General features: G+C 43.7%; 1 non-coding gene across 1 annotated transcript; it reads left to right on the top strand.

The window, feature by feature from the left end:
• The first annotated feature begins 5,919 nt into the window (after positions 1–5,919).
• Trnas-uga (transfer RNA serine (anticodon UGA)) lies at positions 5,920–5,994 on the top strand. Its single transcript has one exon. It is a non-coding gene; the product is annotated as a tRNA-Ser (tRNA).
• Positions 5,995–6,229: the final 235 nt, after the last annotated feature.

The raw sequence follows: 6,229 nt of genomic DNA, 5'->3' as shown, positions 1-6,229 counted from the left end.
TAAAAGTAACACATTTACATATAAAATCCTTTGATTATATATATACAACTTTTTTTAAGGAAATTTGAAGTGTTATTTTAAAAAAAAAAGTATGTTCCTTTTCTCAGAAAGTATTCAAGAGGTTTTTACAAAAATTTCTCTGTTTCATCTCTTTATATGTTGTAAGCTTCTCTCATGAGGTTTTTGCAATAGGTCAAATAGGAGAATTTTCTTAATTTTTTAATTATAATTCCACAAGTACAATTTTAAATTCACGCAAAATTTTAAGCACTTTGCCCCATGCCTCAGCTTGCAATCAGAATTTCAAAATTTGCTCCTGAGACAACGTTTATTAGGTTTACAGAAATATGTGTACAAAATTTCACAATTCTCGCATTCATAGCATCTGAGCACAGGGTACATAAACTTTATAAAACAAACTTTTCGGGAAACACAATTTAAACTTCAACCTAACTTTTTTCCTTCTCAGAAGGCACCACATTTGGACTCTGGATCGTCTTTCCCTTCAAGGCTTCTCTTCTGGTTTCTTGTTGTCTGACTTCTTTCCTTTACCAGGTCTTCAACTGACTTTTCAGCTGCAGAGACGCGCTGTAAATCTATTTTTCTCAAGATGTTTGGAGTAAAATTTCTTATCTTAAAGCCCATTCCTTCTAATACCTTCATCCTCCCGACGTTCCCATCATTAAATACAATAACTGCATCATAAGTTGCAATTCTGACAACTGCAGCAGATGCAAATGTGTTTTTAGGGCATTGTTTCCATATGAGTGAATTTTGAGAATTATTTGGACTTTTGGTTTTGCCATGAAGTGTAGGATCGGCCAGAAACGTGTAAGTGGGCTTGACAAGATCCAGGATACAATCTGGAAGCCTATCCTTGTGAATGTAGGGGCGCTTGGCGTGACAGGGAGGCCGCGTCACACTTTTAATTAATTTTCAGGCACTTCGAATGCGATTTCAGTATTGAAACTTTGGGAACTTATTGTCCATGAGTTGTACTAACAAATAAAAAATAAATCAAGAGTTGACATTTTTGGTCAATTTCACAACGTCCCCCCTTAAGATGTTCCTTTAAAAATAAGATCGCATATGGAGGACTAAATAATAGTCTACCTTAGAGATCAGTTCTGGCCCCTTTTTCTGTTCAACCTGTATAGCCACGACATGCCAGACACGGAAAATCTGCTATGGAGAAGACCTAGCATTAATTATCTAGAGTAAAGGTCTCATGCACTGTGAAAATGTGCAGAACGTGCGCACACAAGTTGAGTGATTACTTCCATAAATGGAGACTTCAGTCTAACCCAACTAAAACAGAGGCTATTGCATTCCATTTAAATAATAAAGAACAGAATCGAAGAACACTCAAACTGCAGTACATCTAACAATCTCTCTGGATCGGTCTTTGATATTCAGACGACAGTCCAAGAAATTGTCTAAGAAAATTGGCTCAAAAGTAAATTTGCTTCGCAAGATTAGCAGCTGGGGTGCAGACGCCAATACTCTACGCTCTTCTGCACTCATTCTGCTGGAGAATATTGCGCTCCTATTTGGGAAAACAGTGCCCACACTTCAATAATTGGATTGTTTAACGAAGTCATCATGGTTATTGATGGTACTGTGAGATCTAACTACATTCAGTGGTTACCTATCCTAGGAAGTATCCCTCCTCAAGGTCTAAGGAGGAAAGCAGCTATTTAAACATGCGCAAGAAAACCATATAAAAAAGTCTCCCTTGCACGATACCCTACAGCGTCCACCAACAGCTCGACTGACATCACGCAAACCATCCTGGATTGACTCATATAGTATCAGTTCTTTCGGTATGATCTCCAAGTGGTGACAGACCTCCAATCAAAATCGACCCAACAATATTCTCGTTGTTGAAGACAGAACAAAGAAGATTGAAGAATTCCAATACCGCGCCAGACCTGATGGAAGGTGAACCGCATTAGAACGGCTCAAGAAAACTGTGTTTACACCTTGAAGAAGTGGGCTTTCCGTTCATCTGCTGCCTGCTGCCTGCAACTGCGGGGCGGACGAGCAGATAACAGAACGCACTGCTAAGGAGCGCCCACTTCTAGCATTTGACTGCAGGCCTCTGTGGCTGTGCGGTTCTAGGCGCTTCAGTCCGGAACCGCGCTGCTGCTTTGGTCGCAGGTTCGAATCCTGCCTCGGGCATTGATATGTGTGATGTCCTTAGGTTACTTAGGTTTAAGTAGTTCTAATTTCTAGGGGACTGGTGACCTTAGATGTTGAGTCCAATAGCGCTTAGAGCCATTATTTGATGGCACTGACGATCTCGTTGTTTCGTCCTTTCCCCCCAAATCAATCAACCAGCGTAAAGCAATAGTTTAAGAAACTACGTAAAAGTAAAGGATATCATTGTACTGAGAATTGTTCTTCTGTGTGTTGTCACAGAGGTAATAAGTTAAAATGTCAGTTGAGGTTTACTTATAGAAGTGTCAAACCTGTGTCAAATAACACCCGTTTTCAGAACCATAGCATTGTCTGCAGCGGAGCAATAAACAGCATCGCTGGAGCGTTGCAGTCAGCCGCCATTACGCGGCACATTAAAATTCACATTATGGCTTTGCAGGTGCGTTACTACCACAGCAGTTTGTTCAATAATTTTTCTTCTAACAAAGCTGCAGACTTGGACCAGGCTCTTTTGCTGACGAATTTGCCAGTCATTTGAAGGTGTTGTGTGAAATTAGGCCGTGACCTGTACTACGTTGAAATGACGACGACGATTTTCATTACAAAGATTGGACATTTTATTTCACCTAGCAGGTTGAAAAGCAAAGTATCAGCTATAAGTATATTTATTTTCACGAATAATTATCAAGGTGCACTTGGTTGCGTTTTAATGTGTTCGTAAAATACCGAACGTATGTGGTTTAGAAATTGCGTAGCGTTGCTAGATTGTTTTTACTGTTGTTGCAATGTCACGTCACATACAGACAATTTCACTGAAATAGTAACAATTAACGGGGGATGGGACGTCAAACGGCCGACTTGGAGCAGAAAAGGCACCACAGGACATTTTAATATCTAAAGTCTATACTTTCACAAATAAATTCGTAAAACTTTGTCAGCATGATCAGGAAGGTTTCAGGATTCACACTCATAGCAGTGGAAGATCAAAAACATAACTAAATAATTTTTTTACATGTGAAATTTCATCTTTTATTGTTATAGGTACACTTTTCTTCATAAGTAAGAGAGATTTTCGACGACTTTTGCACAGCGTAATAACCATACTTAGAGGTGTATAAAACTGTATAATTTATTTAATTTATGAAAAAATTAATGAGCTGTTACTTTTTAAACTTCATTTTTTTAAAAAAAATCAAATTTTATAGTTAATTATCTCAATATTTACCACCGTTTTTAGTAGATCTGGAAAATTCTAGAGTTTTGTATTAAGGAGTTTGTGTTTAATAAGCAGTGCAAAATTCATCGAAGAATCTCTTGTACTTATCAAGGAAAGTGTACGTATAACAACAAATGCATCCAATAGTAAGTGAAAAAATGATGAAATGTCACGTAAAAAAATTATTTTGTTACGTTTTTGAACTTCCACTGCTATGAGTGTGAATCCTGAATTGTTCCCGGCCATGCTGACAAAGTTTAATGAATTCATTTAAAAAAGAATAGCGGAAATTTAAATGTCCTGTGGTGCCTCTCCAAGTCAGCCCGTTTGACGTCCTACTCCCCTTAACACAATAATAACATTTTCGAGGAATATAACATAGTCCGAGTATGAAACTTCCTGGCAGATTAAAACTGTGTGCCCGACCGAGACTCGAACTCGGGACCTTTGCCTTTCGCGGGCAAGTGCTCTACCAACTGAGCTACCGAAGCACGACTCACGCCCGGTACTCACAGCTTTACTTCTGCCAGTATCCGTCTCCTACCGTCCAAACTTTGCAGAAGCTCTCCTGCGAACCTTGCAGAACTAGCACTCCTGAAAGAAAGGATATTGCGGAGACATGGCTTAGCCACAGCCTGGGGGATGTTTCCAGAATGAGATTTTCACTCTGCAGCGGAGTGTGCGCTGATATGAAACTTCCTGGCAGATTAAAACTGTGTGCCCGACCGAGACTCGAACTCGGGACCTTTGCCTTTCGCGGGCAAGTGCTCTACCAACTGAGCTACCGAAGCACGACTCACGCCCGGTACTCACAGCTTTACTTCTGCCAGTATCCGTCTCCTACCTTCCAAACTTTGCAGAAGCTCTCCTGCGAACCTTGCAGTACTAGCACTCCTGAAAGAAAGGATATTGCGGAGACATGGCTTAGCCACAGCCTGGGGGATGTTTCCAGAATGAGATTTTCACTCTGCAGCGGAGTGTGCGCTGATATGAAACTTCCTGGCAGATTAAAACTGTGTGCCCGACCGAGACTCGAACTCGGGACCTTTGCCTTTCGCGGGCAAGTGCTCTACCAACTGAGCTACCGAAGCACGACTCACGCCCGGTACTCACAGCTTTACTTCTGCCAGTATCCGTCTCCTACCTTCCAAACTTTGCAGAAGCTCTCCTGCGAACCTTGCAGAACTAGCACTCCTGAAAGAAAGGATATTGCGGAGACATGGCTTAGCCACAGCCTGGGGGATGTTTCCAGAATGAGATTTTCACTCTGCAGCGGAGTGTGCGCTGATATGAAACTTCCTGGCAGATTAAAACTGTGTGCCCGACCGAGACTCGAACTCGGGACCTTTGCCTTTCGCGGGCAAGTGCTCTACCAACTGAGCTACCGAAGCACGACTCACGCCCGGTACTCACAGCTTTACTTCTGCCAGTATCCGTCTCCTACCTTCCAAACTTTGCAGAAGCTCTCCTGCGAACCTTGCAAGAACTAGCACTCCTGAAAGAAAGGATATTGCGGAGACATGGCTTAGCCACAGCCTGGGGGATGTTTCCAGAATGAGATTTTCACTCTGCAGCGGAGTGTGCGCTGATATGAAACTTCCTGGCAGATTAAAACTGTGTGCCCGACCGAGACTCGAACTCGGGACCTTTGCCTTTCGCGGGCAAGTGCTCTACCAACTGAGCTACCGAAGCACGACTCACGCCCGGTACTCACAGCTTTACTTCTGCCAGTATCCGTCTCCTACCTTCCAAACTTTGCAGAAGCTCTCCTGCGAACCTTGCAGAACTAGCACTCCTGAAAGAAAGGATATTGCGGAGACATGGCTTAGCCACAGCCTGGGGGATGTTTGCAGAATGAGATTTTCACTCTGCAGCGGAGTGTGCGCTGATATGAAACTTCCTGGCAGATTAAAACTGTGTGCCCGACCGAGACTCGAACTCGGGACCTTTGCCTTTCGCGGGCAAGTGCTCTACCAACTGAGCTACCGAAGCACGACTCACGCCCGGTACTCACAGCTTTACTTCTGCCAGTATCCGTCTCCTACCTTCCAAACTTTGCAGAAGCTCTCCTGCGAACCTTGCAGAACTAGCACTCCTGAAAGAAAGGATATTGCGGAGACATGGCTTAGCCACAGCCTGGGGGATGTTTCCAGAATGAGATTTTCACTCTGCAGCGGAGTGTGCGCTGATATGAAACTTCCTGGCAGATTAAAACTGTGTGCCCGACCGAGACTCGAACTCGGGACCTTTGCCTTTCGCGGGCAAGTGCTCTACCAACTGAGCTACCGAAGCACGACTCACGCCCGGTACTCACTGCTTTACTTCTGCCAGTATCCGAAGTTTCATATCAGCGCACACTCCGCTGCAGAGTGAAAATCTCATTCTGGAAACATCCCCCAGGCTGTGGCTAAGCCATGTCTCCGCAATATCCTTTCTTTCAGGAGTGCTAGTTCTGCAAGGTTCGCAGGAGAGCTTCTGCAAAGTTTGGAAGGTAGGAGACGGATACTGGCAGAAGTAAAGCTGTGAGTACCAGGCGTGAGTCGTGCTTCGGTAGCTCAGTTGGTAGAGCACTTGCCCGTGAAAGGCAAAGGTCCCGAGTTCGAGTCTCGGTCGGGCACACAGTTTTAATCTGCCAGGAAGTTTCATATCAGCGCACACTCCGCTGCAGAGTGAAAATCTCATTCTGGAAACATCCCCCAGGCTGTGGCTAAGCCATGTCTCCGCAATATCCTTTCTTTCAGGAGTGCTAGTTCTGCAAGGTTCGCAGGAGAGCTTCTGCAAAGTTTGGAAGGTAGGAGACGGATACTGGCAGAAGTAAAGCTGTGAGTACCGGGCGTGAGTCGTGCTTCGGTA

This window comes from Schistocerca gregaria, chromosome 9, assembly GCF_023897955.1.
Source record: "Schistocerca gregaria isolate iqSchGreg1 chromosome 9, iqSchGreg1.2, whole genome shotgun sequence".
Taxonomy (NCBI): Eukaryota; Metazoa; Arthropoda; class Insecta; order Orthoptera; family Acrididae; genus Schistocerca; species Schistocerca gregaria.
The sequence above is the reverse complement of the archived record's forward strand: the minus strand, read 5'-3'. Positions and strand labels throughout refer to the sequence as shown.